Consider the following 27544-nt stretch of genomic DNA (forward strand, 5'->3'; position numbering starts at 1 on the left):
GGGCAACGAAGGACGAACTTAAAATTTTTCTCTGTCAAGATTGGATTGTCTGACGCCGCCGAGTATTGCGCCTCCGCAACTTTTTGCTTTCGAGGCGATCATCCGCCAAAAATCAATAGCCCTTCCAAAAATAAAATTTTACTAGGCTTTCATTCGGCAAGTTCCATTTTAAAGGCAGTATAAAATTCCATATTTAAAAATGGGTGACGATTTTTTCGATGTAGAATATATTATCTTTAAGCCCAAAAAATTATTTGACCTTCTTGAAGGCCTATAATCTACCCTAAAATCGGGGTTTGGTTCCTAAAGTACCATATTTTCATGAAATTCAGGGAAACCATCGTTGGCTTAAAATTTTTATACATCTGCTCAACGACTGTTTTCAAAATAGTCAAATCTGAGGCTAAACGATAAATTAGTTCGAACATAGTACATAAGGTAGCGCCACCGGCTTGGTAACATCATTAAATTTTAGGACAGAGCCTCCCTGTTAGTTCAGTTTTAGTATTTAGCTCAAATTGAGATCTCATTTTGTTTTACATTGATTCTTATTTGGTTCCAATTTCAAAACTTTTGTTCCTATTTTATCCTATTTTTATGGCAAAAATTACCTTTTTACCCTATTTTCACGGCAAAAAGTACTTGTTTACCCTATTTTCATGGAAAAAAGTACATTTTTACCCAATTTTATGGAAAAAAGTACCTATTTACCCTATTTTATAGAAAAATTTACCTATCTACCCTATTTTATGGTAAAAGTACCTATTTACCCTATTTTATGGTAAAAGTACCTATTTACCCTATTTTATGGTAAAAGTACCTATTTACCCTATTTTATGGAAAAAGTACCTATTTACCCTATTTTATGGAAAAAGTACCCATTTACCGTATTTTCATGGCAAAAAGTACTTGTTTAGCCTACACTGAGAGAAAAAACTGTAGAATTTACAGAAATATTTTACAGCACCCGTTCTGTATTTTTTTAATACAGTACTGTACTGTTTAAATTACTATATTCAAGAAATATTTACAGTATAAATTACAGGAGGTTTTTAGGTATTTAAAATGCAGGGGCTTCATGTAGTATTTATCATTGAATAGTAATATATACATACATTTTCAGTACATATTACTATTTGTTTATAGTAAAAATTAGAGGTTTGTTTCAGATATTTGTAATAAAGGACAGCCATGTAGTTTCTATGGTAGAAATGTCATATATGTACATATTTGCTCAATACATATTACTATGTATTTACAGTAAAAAATGAAGATGTTTTAAGGTATTTAAAATACAGGTAGTTCCTGTAGTTATTGCGGTCGAAGTTGAATTGCTGCCAAACAGTAATAATCCATAAAAATTCATTATTTGTTGTAAATCAACTAATATGAAGAAAAGATTTTTAGTGACATCTCGTAAAAGCACCAATGGAGTCATATTTTTAATCACCCATCAAATTAAAACAAATTAATGTTTATACATTTAAATGCAAATTCATCGCGTTAGTGTTTGTGGTTTGAACTAAGTTTAAGTTACTATATGTTGTGCACGTGTTTATGTCTCTTGCTTTGGACTTTAGTTCTGCTGGAGCTTATTGGTATATATTTAGCAAACGTGTTGAATATTTTTTACAATTAAAGTACCTTATTGGTTAAAAATTAATTACGGAAATGTTTAGTGTACATAAAATTATTATAAAAAAGGGTAGTAAGAACGAATCAAATATATAATAATTCCTGGCTATATTCACGCAGTTTTTAAATGAAAATTCCGTAAAATTTACAGGCGTGTTAGAAATTTTAATTATTATTTTAGTTGTTTACAATACAATGATTCTGGTTGAAAATTTTACTATGAGCTATTTGTATAAATTACAGGAATCTCAAGTAAAAGATATTTACGAAACTCTCTGTAAAAAATACAGAACATTCCTGGCTACTGTGCGTCCAGGAGTTCCATGTAATTTCTACCCAATATTTTTCTCTCAGTGTATTTTTATGGCAAAAAGTACTTGTTTACCCTATTTTTTGGGCAAAAAGTACTTGTTTACCATATTTTTATGCCAAAAAGTACCTAATTTTCCTATTTTCATGGCAAAAAGTACTTGTTTACCATATTTTTATGCCAAAAAGTACCTAATTTTCCTATTTTCATGGCAAAAAGTACTTGTTTATCCTATTTTTATGGCAAAAAGTACCTAATTTCGCTATTTTCATGGCAAAAAGTACTTGTTTATCCTATGTTTATGTCAAAAAGTACCTTATTTCCCTATTTTCATGGCAAAAAGTACTTGTTTACCATATTTTTATGCCAAAAGTACCTAATTTCCCTATTTTCATGGCAAAAAGTACTTGTTTACCATACTTTTATGCCAAAAGTACCTAATTTTCCTATTTTCAGGGCAAAAAGTACTTGTTTATCCTATTTTTATGGCAAAAAGTACCTAATTTCCCTATTTTCATGGCAAAAAGTACTTGTTTATCCTATGTTTATGGCAAAAAGTACTTGTTTACCCTATTTTTATGGCAAAAAGTACTTGTTTACCCTATTTTCATGGAAAAAAGTACTTGTTTACCCTATTTTTATGGCAAAAAGTACTTGTTTACCCTATTTTTATGGCAAAAAGTACTTGTTTACCCTATTTTCATGGCAAAAAGTACTTGTTTACCCTATTTTTATGGCAAAAAGTACTTGTTTACCCTATTTTTATGGCAAAAAGTACTTGTTTACCCTATATTCATGGCAAAAAGTACCTAATTTCCCTATTTTGACTTCTCAATAACATTGACGACTTTTACTGTCGATCACCTAATTTATCATTTCTGGCGCTAGTTACGTTAAAAACGGGTCATAGTGCGTATAAGCAGACGACTGTTTCTGTATAGATTATACTCCCTTTAAGGCAAAAATAAATCTTGGAGTTCAGCTTCTACTTCTCCGTAACCATGACAACCTTATCTGTATACGCGCCGATACCAAGAATTATAAATTATCCCGATGATTTCGCTCACGCCTCTCAGCGATTTCAGTATATCTTTCTCTATATAGATCGTAATGGTGTAACCATTGACCTCATCTCTCCAAAATATCTTTCTCTTAATCGACATCGGACAGACTGCGAGGACAGCGGGAAGGGAGGTGCGGGTTTGAACCCTAATTGAATAAAAATAGCCAACGAGAACATCCATCAGCCGATATAGGCAGCCCCTTCGATATTTCGGGGGGATCAGGCTGCTGTTTTTATCGTTCGCTTTAGCTCGCGCGGTGTATATATTGAAAGTTTATATTTTGGATTTTTTTTGTCCCGTAGAAAGTTTATTTCTGGCCACATATTTTAATAGAACATTAATCACCGTGATCACATTAGAGCTATTTGAATCGTCCAAAAATGGACCTTATCAGGAATATCCCAAAAAGTTTAATAAAAATTTAACGATTAAGGCTAAATTGAAATGAAAAGATTCTCTTTTAAATTATCCTATTCCCTTCAACAAATTACTGAAAGTTAGTTGCAGATTTTTGCTCACTAATTTTACGTTCAAATAGCGTTTGATCAGAAAGTTAAGCTAAATTAGTATTTGGTCCCAAATTTTTACCTTTTAGCTAAATTTAGTATTTAATCGTAATTTTTAGCTAAATTTAGTATTTAATCGTAATTTTTAGCTAAATTTAGTATTTAATCGTAATTTTTAGCTAAATTTAGTATTTAATCGTAATTTTTAGCTAAATTTAGTATTTAATTATCATTTTTAGCTAAATTTTGTATTTAATCTTCATTTTTTACCTAATTTATATTTAATCACAAAATGTTAACTAATTTAGTATTTAATCACCAATTGTACCTTATTTAGTATTTAATCAAAAATTTCACCTTATTTTAGCTAAATTAGTATTTAATCATAAATTTTAGCTAATAAAGTATTCAATTCAAATTTTAGCTAATAAAGTATTCAATTCAAATTTTAGCTAATAAAGTATTAAATTCAAATTTTAGCTAATAAAGTATTCAATTCAAATTTTACCTAATTTAGTATTTAATCACCAATTTTACCTACATTTATTATTTAATCCCTGATTCGGCTTATGGTTAAAATTTTGTAATAAATTAGCCCTAATTATTACCAAATTTTTAAATTTTCTAATTACGTGGTTTTTCTATAGAATTTGAGTCTTGAAAAATTATTTTCATATTACCTCACCCAAAAATTCAAACATCAAAGAAAATAGACTTTGAATGGAATCACAGATTTTTAATTAATTACGGAAAACTCATGTGATTGTTATTTAATTAAACCGGAAACACCGCTATCACCTAAAGAATTTGTGTGTACTGGATTAACGTACAGTGTAGCCGATGCCGCCGTATTCCACATAACTCTCCAACAATTAGGCTTAGAAGGGCCAGGGATATCTCAATCGAAAGGAAATACCATGCCCTCGGTAGCCCGTTATGAATTTAGTAGATCGGGGCCCAAAACGTTAGTCATTTGCCCATTTTAGTGTTTTTTTGGGTGATATTCGACTTTAAATCTACATACGTTTTGTTTTAATTAAGACCGACTTGGTTGAAAATTATACTTTAATTAGTTAGTATTGAAAATTTCGGAACTTCGTTTTCAGTTGCATTAAAAATTTTAATTTCAAGTGATATTTCTGGCCAATTCGCGGGACCTCATAACCCGCGTACGCACTATTGTCATATTTTAATTTCGTCCAAATTGTTACAGGCGCCATCTAACTCGTTCGCGTTTCGCTATTTTATTTCCAAAACCAGGTAACTCGAAAAATTCGGGTTGTCTAAAAATTATTGAAATTAACGTATTCGCGTTTCGATACTTTATTTCCAAAACCAGGTAACTCGAAAAATTTGGTTTGTCTAAAAATTAATTGAAATGAACGTGTTCGCGTTTCTCTAGTTTATTTCCAAACCCAAGTAACCCGAAAAATTATTTTTCTATAAAATTCCTCTTGGGTTTATTAAGTTAATTTACAAGATGATTGAAAATTTGTTCAAATTTAAATTAAATATTTAAAATAAAGTTAATACATCGGGAAATTGTGTACTAAAATGTCCGTGACTTTTTTATCTACAACCCATTTCTGGCACTAGGAGTAGTGGAGCTCCGGTAAAACGTGTGTCGCTAGTAATTATCTAACTTTTACAAATTAAACATCCTCAAGAATGTAATTGTTTATAATATGGGAGAATGACATTTGTGGCTAGAGCATAGCGCCGATTTGATTTTGGTCGCCGGCGGCGTTTAACGAAAATCACCCGGCAGCGGCGCGGCGTGTCAATTTTCCAAAAATTCTCGGCGGCGAATATTTTTTTCGAAGGGGAAAAAGTTTATCCTCTTTTGAAAATTTTGAAAAAATTCCAAAATGTTTTTAACGTAGAAAATCTCAAAAAAAAAACTCGACGGTGGGATCAAAATTTATCGGCGGCGGCGCGCCAAAAAGTAAATGACTCTGTGGCGGCGGTTCGGCGCTAGAGCAAATATCATTGAAGGCGGCGTTGGATTGGCGGCGATATAGGCTCTACTTGTGGCTCCCAAACCCAGGCCCGACAAGAGAGGGGGGAAGTCGGTGAATGTTACCGGGGCCCATGCACCTTAAGGGCCCGGATGTTAACAACCGCGTAAACTTCTACCGGGTTTCTCCCCTAAAAAGTATAGCTTTCTCCAGTAATTAATATTTTATCCGGGCCCGGGCCCGCTCTTGGTGGCCCTGCCCAAACCCCCTCACGTTCAAAGAGTAAGCTCCGTCACCCTTAATAAATATGAAATCAGCGCGATATCTCATTGGCTCCCTTAAATTGATGTCTTCCAACGCGTTTGAAGCACGCGCCGGTGATGTTTTTCCTTCCCCCTCTCATTGCAGGGGGGGGGGAATTCGAGCATGATGGTCATTCTCTCGAATAAATAAATAAAATCAATTTTTAATGACGCAGATTGTTTAAGTTTCAACGCGAATCAGTCTACATTTAACGTAACTGGAGATACGACGTATTGGCTGTAAGGTAAATACGCCATCAGAAGCGGGGAACATTAATTTTCTTCTTAATACGGAATCCGCTTTTAGGCCCGTCCTAATAGACTTTCTCCCAGTAACCATCAAGAGAAACAGACCAGATAGTAAATGCAATTTTTGCTTTCTTTTCAAACTCTCGGTTTATTTTCTTTAAACGGCCGGAAAAATGAAATGTAGGGCCAGGGCTTTTTGCTTACGCTATTTGCTAGAAGGGGTGGGGGTTCCTTTATTTTTTTAGGCCCCTCTAGATGGCTCTGACTGTTTATCTAGTAATGTATTTTGCTCTGTTTTACGCGCTACCTCTACTATATGGAAATTCTCCGAAACGAGTGCGTTGAAGAAGTTTATATTTTTTGTGGAAGTTTTAGAATATTTTTTTACGACCGACTTTCAAGCGTAAGGGGTTGGGGGGTACGTTAACTTTCGAAGTAGTTGGGAGTAGTATCTATTTTTATATCACTAAATAGAATTTATATATTTCGGGTTTTGGCCATATTAATATATCCTAAAAGCGAGGTATCTGTTTTTAAGGAATATTAAGGAGAAGATCCTTTCACGGGGGTTGATTATTTAAATAGCCGAAGTCTTACTAGATGGCGTTAACAATGTGAAACATAGAAAGCTTAAATACAATATAAACAGAAGTGTTAGTCTGGCGTTGAAAAATATTGAATATTAGATGCCATTCATGATCCAATTTATCGATAACATCGTAAAGTTCCTAGTTTTTTCCATAATTCTGAAATGTTCCTATAAAAACATTATAATTCCATTTTTTATCCTTTTTCTTATATTTTATCGTATTCGATTAAAACTACCCAACTAATAAAATTAAAGTATTTACTCTTGGGAAAAAAAACTATTTTGTTTAAATCAGGTTTTTTAAAAGTTTTTTTAATTATCCTATAATTTTGAAATTTAAGTCATTAAATTATCCTATAATTTTTTGAAATTTTTATTCTTTAATTATCCGACAATTTAGAAATTTTTATCCTTTAATCGCCCTATAATTTGGAAATTTTTATCCTTTAATTATCCGGCAATTTTGAAATTATTTTTTTGAGCATTATCGGCTGGGAACCCTACACTAGGGACCTTACAAAACGTATTTTAAAAATTGAGCGGGAGCCTGTCAACAAGATACATGTTTCAAGATAATAACATTAATGGGATAGAGAGATGAAAGCTGATCTCGTTAGAGATCTATTCTTAGGAACCGCAAGATGATACGAGAGGGAGCGACGAAATTTAATCAAGTTTTGCAAAGTAAGCAGATTTCAAAGGTATTGTAGCATTGGTTACACAATTAAGATCGTTGGATAATAATGATGACGCGGTTCTGGACAATAGATGGGACATTTTTCTCAATTCAATTACGAGCCCATTTTCCACGATTAAAGACTTCTAAAACTAACTTTGTTGAGATAGTTTCGCCCATAAAGACACGACGGGGTGCTTCTAAGGACTACACTGATCTGAATTTAACGACCCCGACGCTCGCGTGTCATTTGCAAATGTTATTGACGAATTAGTGGTTGTATTTTGCAAGATAGATTGCGTTTTATTATAGTTTTGTGATCTTTTGTTAAAGCAAGTGGCGGCTCGACGTGAAGTAGCTCTTTTTCAATAGATGTCGCTAGCGTCGAAATCAAAAAGGCGGTACTTATAGGTACCCCTCGCGTTGATTCGACCGTTTGTAAATTGATCAATAACATAAATTACAGCAATTATAAACAACATTTTTACACGGGATATATAATTTAGGTTAAAGTTAACTAAATAGATTATAAGTTGTCTGACTATAATACTCTTCAATGGCTCTCTGATGACGTTATCATTTGGCTATTTTGAAATTTAGCTTCCTTTACCATAAATAGATGGCCCCACGCTCTCCAGTGAAGTCGTTTTTTCAAAGAATCGGATAGATTCATGGCCATCTCTAATAACAGGGGCCGTTTCATAATACCGGTGGTGGAGTGGTTAGCACTTTCGCCTCGCAGAAAGTAGAACCGGGTTCGATCCTAGCTTCTGGCACTGGGGGAAAACTCGGTAGAACTACTTCTGCGTTGAGTTTTCAAGTTTTTTCCCCATTGGTTTAAGGGGTTTTCCCTCTTAGCTCTTCGTTTTCACCTTCAATAAAAACTTGTTGGAATTAACGGTAATAGTTAGTGTTGGTTCGCGTGGCGTGAAGGGTCTACCACCACCCTCCTACGCATTGTAACCCGGCCACCTGAATTAAAGGCTTTAAAAGTCGCTTGATAACTTAGGCCTAAGGTGGTACCTATGGTATTAGCTGATTATTTATAATACTGGTGGCAATGATAGAATCGCCACTTGCTTTAAATAATCAAGTGATCGAATAACGCAGAAAAATACTATATAAAGACGGACAAACATAACGGGAACATTGGGCGTGTCTTTTAAGACTTTGTATAATCTCCTCCCGCTGTTACAATTCATATTATTTGGCGTTGTCCCTGTTTAGAAACGCTCGCAAATTTCACCCTCTCCTCGCCCTTAATTGCGCAGTGAAGCGATGTCCGATGTGGATATACATCTCGGTTTGGAAATTAACGCTTCCGAGGCTTTGAGTTTTGCACTCATTAGAGAGTTAGGCTTCACGCTCCACGTTTCTCGTCTCTAATTCGAGAATGAACGCTAGCGGACCAAGTAATCTATAAAGGGACTCGTCGAATGCTTATGGCAAGTGTGGCTTAACAAAAAATTTGTTTTCACGAAAACTAGGTAACTAGACTTAAGGTAATTATTTCAACCAAGAGTGTATTTATCGATACTTTCCTAGATTCGTGAATTGGAAAGGGTATAAATTTTGTTTATACTAAAATATATTTAAAGTAATTCCTATGTAATTTCAAAGTTACCGATTTCTTAAAAAGCATGGCCTAATACTTTTTTAAATTTTATTTAAATAATTATATGCTCAAAATTTATTTTTGGATGTACCTTATTTTGGAACTCACATAGCGACGTGCTCGACTTTAGCGACGCCTCGTGTGTTCGAAATGAACTAGAATCAACCGCAATATACCGTTCTCTTGTTTAAATACGTGCTTTTACTACGATAAGGCAGTCGAGCATCTCTACAACTGGAGTTTCAGGTGGGCGGTGTTTAATGTTTTCAGTTAACTATTATCCTTTTGTTATCCGGGGTCAATTTGCCTTTGTTATTTTGAGTAGTGAGAGGTCAAAAGGTATCTTTACGAGATTGGTCGTGTGACCCCTTTTAAGGTAAAATCAGGAGCTAATGAACCTACTTTTTATCGGGCAGCTTTAGCGATAATGTAAATGGCAAGTTCGTCACACTTCCCTGGATTTCTCAGCTTGCGCTACTAGCACTGATTAATCTCCAAAATATCTCTGTACGCCCAGCGCTACGGGTGGGTGTGTGGGCAATGGCAAGGGGATGGGTAAAAAGGTACAGGCGTAGGAACCAAATTTTTTGGTAAAATGTCTCGGATTTTATGGTTTTTATCCGAATTTTTGAATAAAGTTTTTTTCTCGCCTGTAGTGCTTATTTCTGGGTTATAGTTTTATCCACTAAAAACCGTTAGGGATTAGAAAAAGCCAAAAAAGCTGTTAAGATCATTAAATATCTAAGTGTGGTGGTGAAGTGGTTAGCACTCCCGCCTCGCAGAAGGTGCACTCGGGTTCAATCCCAGCTTGTGGCACTGAAAACTCAGAACCAATCCACGTTTTGTTAAGTTATCTCCCTGCTATCTAAAGGGGTTATTATTATTACTAGGTGGTTTCTTTTCGCCTGTTCTCGGACTAAAAGTGTACTCTTTTGACCCTAAAACGTTTTATTCGCCTGTTCCGGGGATGAGAATTACTCCGGCCCAGAAACTATTAGCTTGTTCCGGAGTATTAGGGCTACTCTTTTTACTTTTTCTGTAAAGGAGGTGTCAAGAAAGTAAATCGGATTTTGTCTTCTGCTAAAAAGGCCTCAGGCGGCCATTTTGAAAAAACATTTTTACTCCGACTCAAACTATTCGCCACCCCAGAATCGGAGTAAAATGACGTCATAGCCTTACTTTTCTTACCCTACTCCTGTTTTTTTTATGGATATTATTCGCGTTTATAAAACGATTTAATATCCAAAAAAGAAGTTTTTATTCGGATAATTTTCGGTTATGGATAAAAACAAATAAAACAGATATTTCTTAACCAAACGCCGAGCTCTACAAGCTTCTAGTAAAATTGTTTTATGGTCCCTAAGTCCAATTCCTTTCACCCTCTCGGATTTCTGGAGAGTTAGTCTGAATTACTAATGGAACTCCAAGTGACATCTGAGAGCTCTCCCAAAGCACAAAGGAAAAAATACCTTTAATGTAGGGTCTTAAAATTAATCTGAGAATGTATTTTCCCTAGGTAACTCGATTCCCGGGGGAACTTTGATCATATGACGAGACTTGAAAGGATGGAATCAAGTTGTTTCAAAAGAAGGATAATAATAATACTAAGAATAATTATAGTGAAGAAATATAATTTCTCGGAATTTTCGCGGTGACCGAAAAGGTGCTTTTGATTTGGATAGATTAAAGGGCTATACAATCATTTGAAAATTCAGCCTGAAGTTCAGGTAGCTCATCCCCTTCCGTATCTCGTCATAGAAAATCTAATCAATCGTAATTTGAAATATTATTTTTTAATAATATCATAAATATCGTAATAGACATAAGTTTGACAGTTAATTACTTTTTATTTTTAGACCATAGTGTGTTTTTTTTTCTGGCACTTAATCGCGACCGAAACAAGTCTAGGTGGCGTAACGGCGCTAGTTGCTATTAGGTGGCGCCTATGATCTAGCGTATGATACAGGCAAATTAAATAGCCACAAGAAAGGGGGGGGGGTTAAGAAAACGATGTAAAAATTATATTAAAATGCAAGTATCATTATTTATTAAGTCAAATTTACGAATAACGATAAGGAAAACTAATAGCGTCTGCTTTAGCCGCAACCTATCTAAGTTTCAATGGCGAACCAAAGGGGGCGTTGCGATAGTTTTCGGTCGCGAATAGAACTGAATCTAACCTGACAGTAATTTCGCTAACGATGAGAGAAATCCGAAACTTCCGATTACTTAATAGCTCCACGACAGACTATCATCACCCTAAATCATATAGTGTCCTACTCATGTTTATTGTGTTACTTATGATATTATATTTTTGAAATATTTCCGGGAAGTTAGTGAAATTTTAACGATTCTGTGTCCCTTTAAGGCTGATCTTCATCGGGTAACTGAAAAGAAAATATTAGGCCTAGCAGATATTGATTTTTTTATTTTCCTCTCGCGTTTTTGCCCTAACTAGAACCAGCCTTAAGGTGATCTTGGAAATTGATTTCTTTGAAACGGATTTCTTCAGAAATCGTATTTCGCTACTAATGTTCTTAATATTTTTTTCCTTTTTAAACAAGAAAATATCAGTTTAAAAACCCGCGTTAGCCGTTGAAAACGTTGAGAAATTGTGGAAAGAAACGCTAATGAAATCTTGGAAAGCATCCGTAAAACCTCTTAGGTTTAAATTCAATAATAAAAATTATACAACTGTTGAGTTGATCCCAGAGCTATCTTTGGCCATAAATGGAAACTAAACTATCAATGAAGTTCAGAGACAAAAATGGTGTTTTAAATTATTAGGGATGCACCGATATATCGGTATCGGCCAATATCGGCTAAAGCGAAGATGATATTGGCGATATTGGCCGATATCGATATTAGAAAAATATTTTCAGAAAAACATTTAAAAATAAAAAAATTATCGATAAACTAAATAAGGATAATATTTTATTTGATTGGCCCCGCCATGGACGCCAGACTTCAAAAGCTAGATCATACCTTTTTTAAACACGGGGTTACGTGTTTAAACAAACGATATTCGATTCGTGATAGAAAATATGTATCACGTAAAATGAAAATAAACATATTCGATATGCTCTTGCAAACTTTATTTCATGAAAAATGAGAATAAAATGGTATGACAGTGTACTGAACCGTCTTTTAAAATGATTTTATCATACACACTACTGTTGTGATAGATGACTTTGTTAATATCGGCCGATATATCGTCCGATATTACCGCCGATATATCGACCGATACTATCGGCAACGAATAGCTGATATATTGGCTGTACCCATATCGGTGCATCCTTATAAATTATGTAAAATATCGTACATTGTTGCTGCAGTATCTGGAAAACCAGTAAAAGTCAGGGAATTGGAAAATGGGTCTAAAACTCATGAAATTTAGTTTTGATTGCCAATAACAAAAAGGTTACTAAAATATAGGTAAAAAAATCGTCAAATTAAGGGTTGAAATAGTCTACTAAATGGTTAGGGATAACCTGTAAAAGTCAGGGAATTTGATTTGAAAAAACTGTGGTAACCCTGTTTATGTTGAAATTAAATTAAATTTGTTTGCAAAATAACCTTCCAACCCAGTTTATTTCAAAATTAGATAAAATTTATTTTTGATTCGTTGAAAAATTACTTAGTAACCTTGTTTATTTTAAAATTTAATTAAATTTGTTTGATTATTTACTAAATAATTTGGCAACCCTGTCTATTGCGGAAAAAATATATATACTTTGCGAAATGTCTTAGCGACCCTGTTGAGTTTAAAAATATTTTTTTATAATTTTCAAAATAATTTGGAAACCCTGTTTATTTTTAAAATAATTTGTATTTTTATTCAAGAAGATTTGCAAAACCACTTGCCAACCCGTTTTTTTTTAAATAAATTATTTTTTATTTAAGAAGATTGGCAAAATTACTTAACCATGTTTTTTCTAAATTAAATTAAAAAATACATTCTTTGAAAATAATTATGCAATCCAATTTTTTTTAAAATAATTTTTTTTCCATGTCAAATAACAGAAGTTAAAATACATTTTTTGAAAAATAATCATGCAATCCTCTTTATTTTAAAATTAATTTTTTTTTCATGTCAAAGAACAGAAGTTAAAAATCCGTTTAAAAGAACCCCGAAAAATGTCACTCCAGCAAGAAATGTTCTTATATTGGACAATTTTTTACTTCTGTCGCCGAAGTAATACTAATCTTTGTACTCTTTCCGACTACAAGGTACAAAAAATTCCGCTTTAAAAAAAGCGCGAAGGAATTGCGAGGCGTGCTCTGAATTAAAGCGACACTTATTAGACTTGCAAATGAACTCTGCCCCGCCACCAGGCTGCCCCGTATAGCAACGCCGATTCCGGGATGGCGTTGTTGTTGAAGCTAGTTCGTGGGGTAAAGACTGCGCTCGTCTCGCGTATGGAGCTAATCGCGCAACCTTCGATGGCCGTGTAGCTCGGATTTCAACTTGATGCGCGGCCGCTTAGCACCCCGAGCACGTGGCGGACTTTCGTTCGCTATCTCCCTGGCTGGTGTCGCCACAAATATATTTGATTTGTTCTCATTCGAGCGCAATTGCTTCGAAGGGAAGCCTACTTGTTGGCGCGTTTTCTTTTTCACTTCTATATTTAGATCAAGTATAGCTATTAAAATTTTATTCGCCATATAGAATAAGGAAATTTATATCTCGAAAGGGTTTTAAGAATTCCAAGAATGTCTATACAACTCGGAAGAGACTTACCACTAGTAGAAGTAGCTCTAAAAATGGGAGTCAATAGAGTGTACTTTAAATATAATAAATATATGAATATCTCTGGAAGTTTATTCTGTAAAAATTAAGAATTACAAAAAAAATCTCTATCCGTCTAAAATGGCAATGTGCGTGTGGAGAAGGGGTAGATATCGAAATATCAAACTATCGATTGTGTAAGTTAAATTTTAAGTAGCGACAGTATGTTACGCTGTATCCGTTTTTTTAGTCAAATCATAAACTAAATGCTTAAGCGGACGTAAAACCCTGTTTTTTTTGGAGCCCGATATTTAAATTGGCACCATCGACCGTGTGTCGAAACATTTAATTAAAATCACTTATGTTGGCATTACCGAACGTCACGATTTTGAATTGGACCAATACATTCGATAGTTTGATATTTCGATAGCAGCCTCTTCCGCACACGCGCATTGTCATTTTTGACGTATTATGATTTTATTTTGTAATTTTTGATTTTTACAGAAAAACCTCTCTGGGGCAGATTATAGCAAATTTTAAGCTTGCGAGGTCCGAATTAGCTGTCAAACGATTTCAATGAAACCAAGATTAACCGCTCCGTGCTAGCTAGGAGCGACAAACACAATTAAGGAGAACGCAGCTAGCCTTTAAACACGCTAACGCAGTGTTGTGTACAAATTTCATTGGACGAGCCTTTACGCTGAACGATTTACGGAAAGGGGGAAGACAATTTCCGAATTTTCGCCTTCCGACGGCAGCAGGCGCTAAAGCGTCTAACCAATGAAAAATGTACACAAGTAAATCCATGATTTTGGACGGGTTGCGTTCTCCTTGTGTGGGGTGCTGTGTTTGTTGCTTCTAGCTGCTAGCAACGAAACCCCCGAATGAGCCGCTCCTTGCTAGCAACGAAACCCCCGAATGAGCCACTCCTTGTTAGCAACGAAACCCCCGAATGAGCAACTCCTTGTTAGCAACGAAACCCCCGAATGAGCCGCTCTTTGCTAGCAACGAAACCCCCGAATGAGCCGCTCCTTGCTAGCAACGAAACCCCCGAATGAGCCACTCCTTGTTAGCAACGAAACCCCCGAATGAGCCACTCCTTGTTAGCAACGAAACCCCCGAATGAGCCGCTCTTTGCTAGCAACGAAACCCCCGAATGAGCCGCTCCTTGTTAGCAACGAAACCCCCGAATGAGCCGCTCCTTGTTAGCAACGAAACCCCCGAATGAGCCGCTCCTTGTTAGCAACGAAGCCCCCGAATGAGCCGCTCCTTGCTAGCAACGAAACCCCCGAATGAGCCGCTCCTTGTTAGCAACGAAACCCCCGAATGAGCCGCTCCTTGTTAGCAACGAAACTCCCGAATGAGCCGCTCCTTGTTAGCAACGAAACCCCCGAATGAGCCGCTCCTTGTTAGCAACGAAACCCCCGAATGAGCCGCTCCTTGTTAGCAACGAAACCCCCGAATGAGCCGCTCCTTGCAAGCAACGAAACCACCGAATGAGCCTCTTATCTTAAATGATATTTTTGAATCCCTCTTAATTGATTACTTAAGTGAATTCTAGTCGCTCATCCATATTTTAAGTAACACAAAATCCTTCTATAAACAATTTCATTCAATCACATTTATTTCGTTTAAAGCATTCCCTATTTACAAATTATTTAACGTTTTTTTTTAATTATTACGTACAATTTGAGACAAATTTCCATAATTTTATTTTCTATTCTCTATCCAATAAACTCGAATTTCTCGCGTTTGCCACTGCAGCTTTTCCAACCCGACTCCGACAAGATATATTTAGTAACGATAAAGTTATAAAGCGTACCTCTGGGGGTACAATCCGCCATCTCCCGTTCTAATTTAAATCTCTCCTGGCATTTGGGACGTAACGGGAGGGGGCTACGGAAGATGAACTTCCAAATTGCGTCTATTTTGTTATGTAAATTTTAGCCGTCAATTTTTGCTCTGCCTTTGCCAGATTTTGTATCGAAAGTCAATTTGAATTTCTCGTCTCGAATATCTCCGACCTGTATATCAATTTCTTATTTTTAGACGTTTCCCTACAAATTGAGAAGCGCGGGAAATATATCATCGGGTGCGTGGGGGGATTGGTTGTCTTTCGCAGCTATCACGTTATGAGAACTTTGAATTATACTCTCCCACCTTTTTGAACGAGTTAAACCAGGTCTGCTACTAGCACTCGAATTTATTTTGGCGCGTTTAAAATAATGGATTTTCTAGGCGTTATAACTAATGTTGGATTTACCATAAATCAATGAGGAAAATTTTAACCCCGACTACTCTGAAGAAGGCGCTACACAACATAACGGGGGCGTTGCCGCTTCTTTTCGGTGTCATGGCGTAGTCGGAGTCAAAATATTCCTGATCGATGTATGAAACTTGGTCGTATAGTTTTTGGTTTAATTCCGAAGTGAAGTTTTTTAAATCAAAAGGATTTATGGTTTCCGTATGGAGTACTTGTCTGCCTATTTACGGTTACTTATCGAATGCTCTGGGCGATATATTAATTATTACTAATTAAATAATCGTCGATATAGCTATGGGTACAGTTCCCTTCATTATATTTCGGTTTCCTTATCGAGTACAAGTTGATATATTATTTCCTTTTAGAGTACTCCTTGATATATTATTTCCTTTTAGAGTACTCCTTGATGTTTTATTTCTTTTAGAGTACTCCTTCCTGTATCATTTCATTTTAGAGTACTCTTCGATGTATTATTTCTTTTTAGAGTATTCCTTGATATATTATTTCCTTTTAGAGTACTCCTTGATGTTTTATTTCCTTTTAGAGTACTCCTTCCTGTATCATTTCATTTTAGAGTACTCCTTGATAAATTATTTCCTTTTAGAGTACTCCTTGATGTTTTATTTCTTTTAGAGTACTCCTTCCTGTATCATTTCATTTTAGAGTACTCTTCGATGTATTATTTCGTTTTAGAGTATTCCTTGATATATCATTTCCTTTTAGAGTACTCCTTGATATATTATTTCCTTTTAGAGTACTCCTTGATGTTTTATTTCCTTTTAGAGTACTCCTTCCTGTATCATTTCATTTTAGAGTACTCCTTGATAAATTATTTCCTTTTAGAGTACTCTTTGATATATTATTTCCTTTTAGAGTACTCTTTGATGTATTATTTCTTTTTAGAGTACTCCTCGATGTATTATTTCTTTTTAGAGTACTCTTCGATGTAGTATTTCCTTTTAGAGTACTCATTGATATATCATTTCATTATAGAGTACTCTTCGATGTATTATTTCCTTTTAGAGTACTCTTCGATGTATTATTTCCTTTTAGAGTACTTTTCGATGTATTATTTCCTTTTAGAGTACTCCTTGATATATTATTTCCTTTTAGAGTACTCCTTGATATATTATTTCCAGTTAGAGTACTCCTCGATGTATTATTTCCTTTTAGAGTACTCCTTGATTTATTATTTCCTTTTATTCGATTATTTCCTTATCGGGTACGTTTCACAAGATTCTTTCCTTATCGAATACTCTTCACCAGATTCTTTCCTTATCGAGTATGGAGTATTCGACTTCATATTTGCTGTTATTTATCGAATACTCTTGATGATGTTTCTGGGTATTTTAATAATATTCGATAATAATAATAATAATAATAATCAGCTAGGCTAATACCCTTGGCACCACCTAAGGCCTAAGTCATCAAGCGACTTTTAAACGCATAAATTCAGGTGGCCGGGATTCCAGTAGAGACTAAACAACGTTATTAACCCCAAAAGCACGCCCCTGTCTACCGCGTTGCGATATTTTTAAAGAGATGCTCGACTGAATCGTGTAATCGCGCCATCAAATAAATATCGCGTTATGCCCAAACGATAATGTCGAATTTCGGGAATTTATCGAATATCATAATGCGAGTGAAGGTTATCAATCGGGGTAACAGGTGTGATGGTCATCGAAGCCCAATGTATCGGGCCAATATATGCCGCAGGGAAAATCTTTTTATTCGTAGTTTTGATTTTGGATATTATTGCAGCCTCCCTCTTCGGAATTCTCGCTTTCCTATTGAGTCGAGCACGGCCGTCTTATTAGAATGATAAATTATTCTTTTACGTCCGCGACTCCGAGAGACACCAGCGCTCGCGGCGGGAAGAGGAAGAACTAACCCCGCTACGAATATATATGTCTTTGTGCCGTTAAAGTATCCAGTCCCGCCTGGTTAGCTGGAAGTTTGGCGCAAACAGACGCGGAAGTGTTCGTTTCAAATATATGCCATTGCTAGCTTATTGCTAAAAGCGTGTATTTCGGAAAAAGCTAATTTTTATCTTGACGTAGTTTGCAAGTAGCGTTAGACTTGTATTGTCGTAACAACACATAGTTCTTTGTTTTTCGTCTGCTAAGGCCTAAGTTCGTATTAATAACACTATATCTGGATAGCATTAAACAATTTGTTTTTAACGTAACTAGCGCGAGTTATCCCTAGCTTTTAATACCTCTGGTGGCAGAAATGAGAAATATACCATAAATATGAAACTCCCTTCTATATGGAACCTGATTTAAAAGCGTCAAAAGTCGCTAGATGACTGGGGCCAATGGTGTTGCCTTGGGTGTTAGCCTAGCTGATTATTATAAAACATTTTTTTTCCGTTGACCACTAGGTCGCTCTATGGTAATCAAAAATGGAAATTGTTTTTTCAAATGGTTAAATCATTTTGGTTATTATTTACATAGTTTAATAATTTTGTATATTATTTATAAAGCTTAATCCATTTGGTTATTATTATAATAATAATTTTTAATAATAATATTTAGCTAGGCTAATACCCTAGGCACCACCACAGGCCCAAGTCAGCTTGCGACTTTTAATGCCTTATTTACAGGTGGCCTGGTTACAATGAGTAGGAGGGTGGTGGGCTGGTGGCAAGCCCTTCATGCCACGCGAGCCAACAGCTTCCTACGCTAACTATTACCGTCACAGGTAACCCTAAAATTGTCTTTTTACACTGGAAGCATCACCTAATAAGGATAAGTCGGTTGCAGACGTTTTAAATTATTCGTTTCTGGCTTTAGATAAAACCTCTTCGGAATACAATTCTCTAGATATCAACCCGATGTTTGCCGATGATATCGTCTGATTGGTTAACATAATTCTAGAACGAATTCCCTGAACGCCAAAGGCATTATATACACGAACATAAATGAAAAGGTTAAAGGTTATAGTAAGTTTAGGGAGCTGTTGGCTCGCGTGGCATCTAGGAGCAACAAACAGCACCCGACACAAGGAGAACGCAACCCGCCAAAAGTCGTGTACATTTTTCATTGGTTAGACGCTTTAGCGCCTGCTGCCGTCGGAAGGGGAAAATAAAGAAATTGTCTTCCCCCCTTCCCGTAAAACGTTCAGCGTAAAGGCTCGTCCAATGAAATTTGTACACCACAATTCGTTAACGTGTTTAAATGCTAGCTGCGTTCTTCTTGTGTTTGTTGCTCATAGGTAGCATTAAGGTATTGTAGTAATGGCATGACTTGGGCCTAAGGTTTTAGCCTAGCTGATTATTGTTATTATTATTATTATTATTATAATACAACGCAATCCCGCGAATTTTACCACTAGATGGCGGCTCAGTCTATTTCCGCGATACTCCGAGATACGTGGATTTGTCTTTAAATAGGAGACGCGCGTGGGTGGGATGAGCTGTACATCGAGATCGATTCGAGGCGAAGATATGTGGCCGTTCTCTGGCAAAGGGGGGTAGAAGCGGGGGTAGAAGATCTGTTATTCGATCCAATTGAAACTGGCCTTCATTCCTTTACTCTTTTTCATTCTTCGGCCCGAGGTGGTCGGGCCGGGGGGGGGGGGCTTTTGATCTACGAGCTTTGACCCGGGTCATCGCCTGCCCTTTTCATTCTCCGGAAAATGGCCCGCGGCGACCCCTTGAAAGGAAACCAGAGGCTATTGTCTTACACACTACAAATTTTCAGGACGCCTTGCCAGAGGGCTGCTGAAATAATTTTTAAATACACAAGAATGATGCTTAAGAAGCTAGCGCGGAACCCAAAATGGATACAAATAGCCCGTATTCAAGAAATTGTTTCGAGTTAAATCAGCTCATTGCTTTCAAAACTTTATTGAATCTATTTTAAATATGTAGTTTTTATGCCGTAAATGCTATCGAGGTAACTTATCAGCCAGTTAGGTAGTCTCTCAAAATTAATTTCTTGAACTGAATGCCTTTTTGTGCATTCTTACTGTTTATCGGTGATTTACAGTGAAATTTCACAATGATTCGGTGATTTCCAGTGAATTTTCACAATGATTCGGTGATTTACAGGGAATTTTCACAATGTTTCGGTGATTTCCAGTGAATTTTCACAATGTTTCGGTGATTTCCAGTGAATTTTCACAATGTTTCGGTGATTTCCAGTGAATTTTCACAATGTTTCGGTGATTTCCAGTGAATTTTCACAATGTTTCGGTGATTTTCAGTGAATTTTCACAATGTTTCGGTGATTTCCAGTGAATTTTCACAATGTTTCGGTGATTTTCAGTGAATTTTCACAATGTTTCGGTGATTTCCAGTGAATTTTCACAATGTTTCGGTGATTTCCAGTGAATTTTCACAATGTTTCGGTGATTTCCAGTGAATTTTCACAATGTTTCGGTGATTTCCAGTGAATTTTCACAATGTTTCGGTGATTTTCAGTGAATTTTCACAATGTTTCGGTGATTTCCAGTGAATTTTCACAATGTTTCGGTGATTTTCAGTGAATTTTCACAATGTTTCGGTGATTTCCAGTGAATTTTCACAATGTTTCGGTGATTTCCAGTGAATTTTCACAATGTTTCGGTGATTTCCAGTGAATTTTCACAATGTTTCGGTGATTTCCAGTGAATTTTCACAATGTTTCGGTGATTTCCAGTGAATTTTCACAATGTTTCGGTGATTTCCAGTGAATTTTCACAATGTTTCGGTGATTTCCAGTGAATTTTCACAATGTTTCGGTGATTTCCAGTGAATTTTCACAATGTTTCGGTGATTTCCAGTGAATTTTCACAATGTTTCGGTGATTTCCAGTGAATTTTCACAATGTTTCGGTGATTTCCAGTGAATTTTCACAATGTTTCGGTGATTTCCAGTGAATTTTCACAATGTTTCGGTGATTTCCAGTGAATTTTCACAATGTTTCGGTGATTCCTCTCTGTCTTTCACTGGAAGTAGGCTTACTGCAATACACGTGTGCCATGCAGTCAGCCTACTTCCAGTGAAAGACAGAGTAAACCGAAGATTTATGTCGTCGGCCTTTTAAGGCCTAGGATTTCTTCGGGCTGTTTTCCTTCAAGTTTACTTCCCGCCGCGCATATATCCTGGTGGTAGGCCAACGTGTACTGCGGTTGGCCTACCACCAGGATATTTGCGCGGCGGGAGGTAAACTTAAAGTAAAACAGGCAGAAGAAATCCTAGGCCTTTAACTCGTATTACAGGGTTGCCACGCGTCAGGGAATATAAAAATGGGCCTATAAAGTCAGAAAAAGGTCAGAAAATGTTTAAGAATTTGTAAAAAGTCAGGGAATTTAGTTTTATCTTGACACTTTTTTATGTTAATTTTACTATAAATCTATGGAAAATTCTGTTATTATTATTTAGACCCTTGAAAGGTTTTTTAACGTTTAAATAATTTTTGTACTGAAATATAAGCATTAATTTAAAAACTGTCTAATTTTGGCCCTAAAAAGTCAAGGGAAAAAACTTAAAATGGTCAGGAAAAACTGGGAATTGTCAGGGTATTTGAATCTGTGAATATTGCGGCAACCCTGTACAATCTACTTCTGATGTCACGTACAGACGGAGGAGAGAAATATGATGGGGATTGTAGATACTTTGAAAATCGGAAATGGGCGCTGGCTAGGGTCGAATCATAGATTTGCGCGTATGTTTCGTCCGGGAATTTGCTTGGCCAACCGTTTTGTTATTCCGAATGTCCCGGGCTCTCCCGTTATGATTTGTGTTGTGGCTGCTTGTTGGGACCAAGACAGCTTTAGAGGGACTCAATACTATCGTTTTTATGACGTGGCTGACGTAATTTTAAAGAAGAAAATTTAGACGTTTAGTTAGTGCTTTTAGTTGATCTTTTCACCTGCACTACTTTCTTTTTGCGAGATAATGCGCTTGGCATTCCTCCGCCGTAGTTTTATCTTGGGTGCCTGAATGGAAGTATTGACGGCGGGCCCGATGAGAGGTTATAATATATACAACTTACTAGGATTACCAGGGCCCGTTCCGCCCGGGGGTTTTGGGTTTGCACCTTTCTCCCAAGTTCATCTTGGTTAACCTATATCTATCTCCACTAATAACAGTTCTATTGGGTCCCGGAATTATTGATTTACCGGGGCCCTGGCCAGCCTTCGACAACCCTGCCCGAATTATGTTAAGTTGACAAAATAGCTTTCCAAGTTTCCATTTTAAGAAAAAGGTTTTGTGAATTAAATTAAATGTCAATCAGTTCTTGTTAATATAAATGGTGTTCATTTTAATATTTTATGTACCGTAATTTTTTATACTTAAAAATGGCAATTTTTAATATTTTAAAAATGGCAATTTTTAATATTTTAAAAATGGCAATTTTTAATATTTTAAAAATGGCAATTTTTAATACTTTAAAAATGGCAATTTTTAATACTTTAAAAATGGCAATTTTTAATACTTTAAAAATGGCAATTTTTAATACTTTAAAAATGGCCATTTTTAATACTTTAAAAATGGCCATTTTTAATACTTTAAAAATGACAATTTTTAATACTTTTAAGCCTTCTTCGTTTAAACCAATACTTTTCTGGGTATAAAAATAGGGAATCCCTCTACAGATTGTTTCGTCGATATTTTATTTTATTTTTAACTAAAATGACTCTCAGCTTCCTTTAACGTGGCTCCATTTTCCATGTATTTTAAACTTCGATTTTAAAGGCCTTTCTAAATCTCATACGGGTTTCAACAATACCTATTGAGACTTTGTATACAGAAAGTGTATGTAGGCGTCTTATTATCATATAGAAATACCTCTATCGATTAATTAGAAATCACTATTTCAAAGAACAACGAAATCCTTCGAAATTCATTTCCCAGTCTAGGAAACTTAAAATATTAAAGATCTAATACCCACAGGTACATGGAATTTGAAAGGACCATTAGCCAAAATAATGGTTATTTGAAAAGTAGAAATGTAGCAACTTTTGGAGCGATAGTTTTTTAAAGAATTTGATAAATACCCAATTTTTAGTTTCCTTTTACTCAATGTCATTAACGGAATTCTTAAATATACCCTATTGAAAAGCGGAAATTTAACAAATACCCAATTTGAAATGAAGTAGTTGAATTAATGTCTAATTTGAAATGGGATAATTTAATTAAGAACCAATTTTTGAATGGGAAATTTAATAATTCCCAATTTTTTTAATGGAAAATTTAATTATTACCCAATTTTAAGCGGGGAATTTAATTAATACTCAATTTTTTAAACGGGGAATTTAATTAATACCCATTTTTTAAACATGAAATTGAATTAATACCCAATTTTTAAACATGGAATTGATTTAATACATAATTTTTAAACAGGGAATTTAATTAATACCCAATTTTCAAATGCGGAATTTGATTAATACCCCATTTTCAAATGGAGAATTTAATTAATACCCAATTTTCAAATGCGGAAGTTGATTAATACCCAATTTTAAAATGGAAATTTTAATAATTAACCAATCTGAAATTAAATTTAATAAATACCCATTTTTTAAATAGGAAATTGATCTTATACCCAATTTAGGAGAAAGGAATTTTTTCTACAGCCTATTTAAAACAAATAAATTTAACATCTTTAATTTTTTTAAGAACTTAATTGGGGTCTTTCGAAACGATAATAAAGAGATATTTGGGTAAGGTTAACTCTTCCTCTTTGAAGTGAAAATAGAAAAGTTAAGTTACTTCGCGATAGTGGCTTCCACCTAACTCGGCAACGCTATCAACGCGTTCCTCCTAAGGTCTACAAGGTTTTACTTAATCTGCATAATACCTTGTAAGTTTGGTTGAAAAAGGACTCCTCATTTTAAAACGCTACTCTAATAGTTGTCAAGTTTTGAAACTCCGGTGACAGGGTTGGCACTGAGCGGGATATGTTTACTCTACAGTCACTTCCCTCTAACGTAGTAATGTAACTTACGCTTATCTGACATTTTGGACTTTCATTCTGAAAACTAATACCTTTCAAAAATGTCTCCCCTTTTAATGAAACGCCCTTCAAAATGAGAAAAAGTCGGTAAACATGAAACGCTTTCGCCAGAATTGCCCTTAATATTCGCCTTTTGTTTTGTTTGAAAGTAGTTTGCATTTTTATTAATATTAAAAATATGAAATTCGGTATAAACATTTCAGGGCCTAAAATATAGGGCTTTGCGAGTACTCGGCCTTTTTTTGAGTACGGGTACTTTAATTTGACCTCGAATAAGTAATTGGAAAATACTCGTCGATTACAGAGTACCAAAAAATTGCATAGTCAAGTACCCGATTACTCGAATAAGCTGCTCTCTAACTCGTCGAGTATTTGTTTTTTCAATCCTCGTTGCTTCAAAGTCAAAGAGGGTTTTTTACTACTTTTTGGGGGGCAATAAACGCTACCTACAAAGTTGTGGAAACTGTGATTCATTTAAATTAAAGGAATATTTTTCAGCATTGAAAACTACTTTATACTCCTTTTAAATTTAATTTCATAATTACTTGAATAAAACCAGCTCTTAATCCAGTACTCGATAACCCGACTCGTTAAAAATATTACTCGAGGTTTTATTTTTAGTTACTCGACTCGAATAAGAGAAAGTTTCCCCTGATTACTCGACTCGACTTCAATATTATCCGACTCGAATACTCGATGAAAAAAAATTTGGGCTCTATACCCGACTCGATTGCCTAAAACCACTACTCGCACAGCCCTACTAAAATATTGGTTTTAATCAGTGCAATAGAACAATTTTAAAAATTGCTTACTGGAAAATAATCATATACAGCGAAGCACTTAGGGAATTCTTACTAATTTATTATTACACTTTTTTAAGGGATGTTTTATGTAAATAAGAATGTTTTTATTTATAGTCCGTTACGACGATAAGCCCTCTCGTGGGCGGGGGAAAGGACATTTTACAAAATAATCAAAGCTGAGGATTAATGATAAAATAGTTCGAATATAGTACACAAAGGGGCGTCACAAACTTGAAAACATTGTTAAATCCTAGGACGGAGTTTTTCAAATTAGTTCAAATAAAGAACTTTTTATTTTACATTGGTTCCTATTTTGAAAAAATTTGTGCTTATTTTACCCTAGTTTTATAGCGAAAAGTAATTTTTTTTGCCTAATTTAATTCCGTTTTGGTTTGAGCCCTTTAAGTATAAACAAATAAATTCAGAGAAAAAACTATAAATAAAAGTTCAAGTCAGAAACAAATTTACATTTTTCGAGTTTTTTTTATATAATTTAAAATGTTTACGTTTAGACAACTGCCGCTATCTGGTATTTACAAATCGAACCATTTTCAAATGCCAATAGCGACGGATCTCTAGTAATAATAATAATAATAATAATAATTTATAATATTAAATGATAAATTATGTATTAACGAATTTTAAACCACAATCAACGCCCATTTTCCCCCAAAAGTGAAGTTTTTATTATATAATACCAAGATATTATATGCAATAATTTATACAAAGGCGTACCGACCCGGATTAAGGGGGTGAATATTTCCCCTGGCGCTAGGCTGGCTAAAATGTAGGGGGGTGCCAAAACACTCTTATCTTTAATGTCCAATTGGTCCTTCAACCAGTGATAATTCTGATTCTTCGTTCAATAGAAATTTAATTTTTCAGTTGTTCAGATTTCTATCTAAAACAATTTATAGTTTTTCCAAAATTTATCACAATATCTCATATCTATGATATGTACTGAACAAAATCGAACTTACGAAGGTGGGGCTAATGTTATGGTTGGTACATTAATCGGTAGGTTATATAAAATTTTAATTACTTAACTAACGGTGAAATTTAGTTTAGTCTAGACTAAAATCACGGTCTTTAAAAAAATAATACAAAGCCATTTTCAATATTTTGGTTTATAGGGGGCGCCACTGCATTTATAACAATAATTATATGATAACGAGTACATTAATCGGTAGGTTATATAAAATTTTAATTACTAAACTAACTGTGAAATTTAGCTTAGTCTAGACTAAAATCACGGTCTTTAAAAAAATAATACAAAACCATTTTCAATATTTTGGTTTATAGGGGACGCCACTGCATTTATAACAATAATTATAAGAAAAAGAGTTTTAAACCATATTCAACGGGCATTTTCTTATCAAACAACACGAAGAATAGTTGATTTTATAAAATGTCTTTACGCTTGCCCAGCTTGTTGAAATGTTGCCCTGGAATAGTTCAGCCAATGCCGAAGAATGAGTTCATAAACTCTTTAGTGGGAGAGAAAACGGATCCACAGCTGAAGCGGGGAGGCTACATTTCAACAAGATGGCCAAGGTTATTTTATAAAAAGAACTATTAAATAAAGACTCACAAAATGGGGAGAAAATGAACCATTATTGGCGAAATCCGCGTCTCTCCAGGCATAATAATAATAATCCGGAATTACGATATGTTTGCAACGAGTTATAGCGAATACAGACTTAAGTCTGCTTCCATTTCTGCGTATTAAAGATTATTCCTAGCAAATCTACAATTGAATTTGACGTATTTCGATCGATAACTCGCTGGAAACTGAACAGATTTAAGGGCAAGGGCAAGGGAGGGGTTAAGGTTCGAGCGTCTATTTTGGAAACAAAAAGGGAATTGCGATTTTAAATTTAATTTGGCGTATTTTCCTTTGTTCCGTTGGAAACAGGTATCTTCGAAATCATCCTCCGTGTTTCGTCGGCCGATAGTTTCGAGGCATGGCCACCAGGGAGCGCCGTTCTTGTCGTCGTAGTCGCGGCCTACACGTCTGCAGATAAATCAGCCTCCGCGAAACTGATCTTGGCTCATCTACCCAGTCCAGTCTCATTCGTTCGACGTTTCCTCCGCCTCTGATACTTGGACAAAAAGCCACGCTCAAGCCCACACTCGCAGGTAAAACTAAAATACCCGTATCCTTCGCGGGGTTCCTCTGATTTCTCCGTTGAGGCTATTTGGACGGACCGGGTTTTAGAGCGCCTAATTGGCTTAATTAGGCGGACTGTTCCGCCGATTTCACGCGATAAATTATTGATCGTTAACAATGGTTAATGAATGTCGTTATAGGATTGCAGTCCTTAATTGGGGTCACTACGATGGAATTGACCTCTCTCACCATTATAGGGGAAACGAAAAACCTCCGGTTTTTAGATGGCGACCAATCCAATTTGTTAGAACATGTTAACGCGCGCTACGGTTTGGTTTTAACCTAACTAGCACCAGTCGACCCTAGGTTATGTTCGTTATTTATTTATTTATAGGTTTAGGCACAATGCATTCCATCAGTCTCATGGTCTTCTTATTTTGATTAGATTATTCATACTTTATTCTATGCATGGGTCCATAAGTAACGTGATTATCGTAAGTACGAAACTCTTTACAGGGTTCGTACGGAACCTGGATATCCTGGATAGGTTAGGGATTTAAATAATATCGTAAAAAGTCAGGGATAGGTCAGGGATTTAAATAATATCGTAAAAGGTCAGGGATTTAAATAATATCGTAAAAAGTCAGGGATTTAAATAATATCGTAAAACGTCAGGGATAAGTCAAGGATTTAAATAATATCGTAAAAAGTCAGGGATAAGCCAGGGGTTTAAATAATATCGTAAAAAGTCAGGGATTTAAATAATATCGTAAAACGTCAGGGATAAGTCAG

At 35.3% G+C, this 27544-nt stretch overlaps 1 protein-coding gene across 2 annotated transcripts in view; it reads left to right on the top strand.

Moving 5' to 3' along the window:
* The window catches only part of sfl (N-deacetylase and N-sulfotransferase sfl), a 259871-nt gene that overhangs the window by 130131 nt on the left and 102196 nt on the right, over window positions 1-27544 (top strand). For both annotated transcript variants that reach the window (XM_090159288.1, XM_090159289.1), the window contains one exon: window positions 26558-26781. The gene's annotated coding sequence lies outside the window, so the exon portion shown is untranslated. The remainder of the gene's footprint in view (window positions 1-26557; window positions 26782-27544) is intronic.

This window comes from Leiobunum rupestre, chromosome 9 (assembly GCF_980474605.1).
Source record: "Leiobunum rupestre chromosome 9, qqLeiRupe1.1.hap1, whole genome shotgun sequence".
Classification (NCBI taxonomy): domain Eukaryota; kingdom Metazoa; phylum Arthropoda; class Arachnida; order Opiliones; family Sclerosomatidae; genus Leiobunum; species Leiobunum rupestre.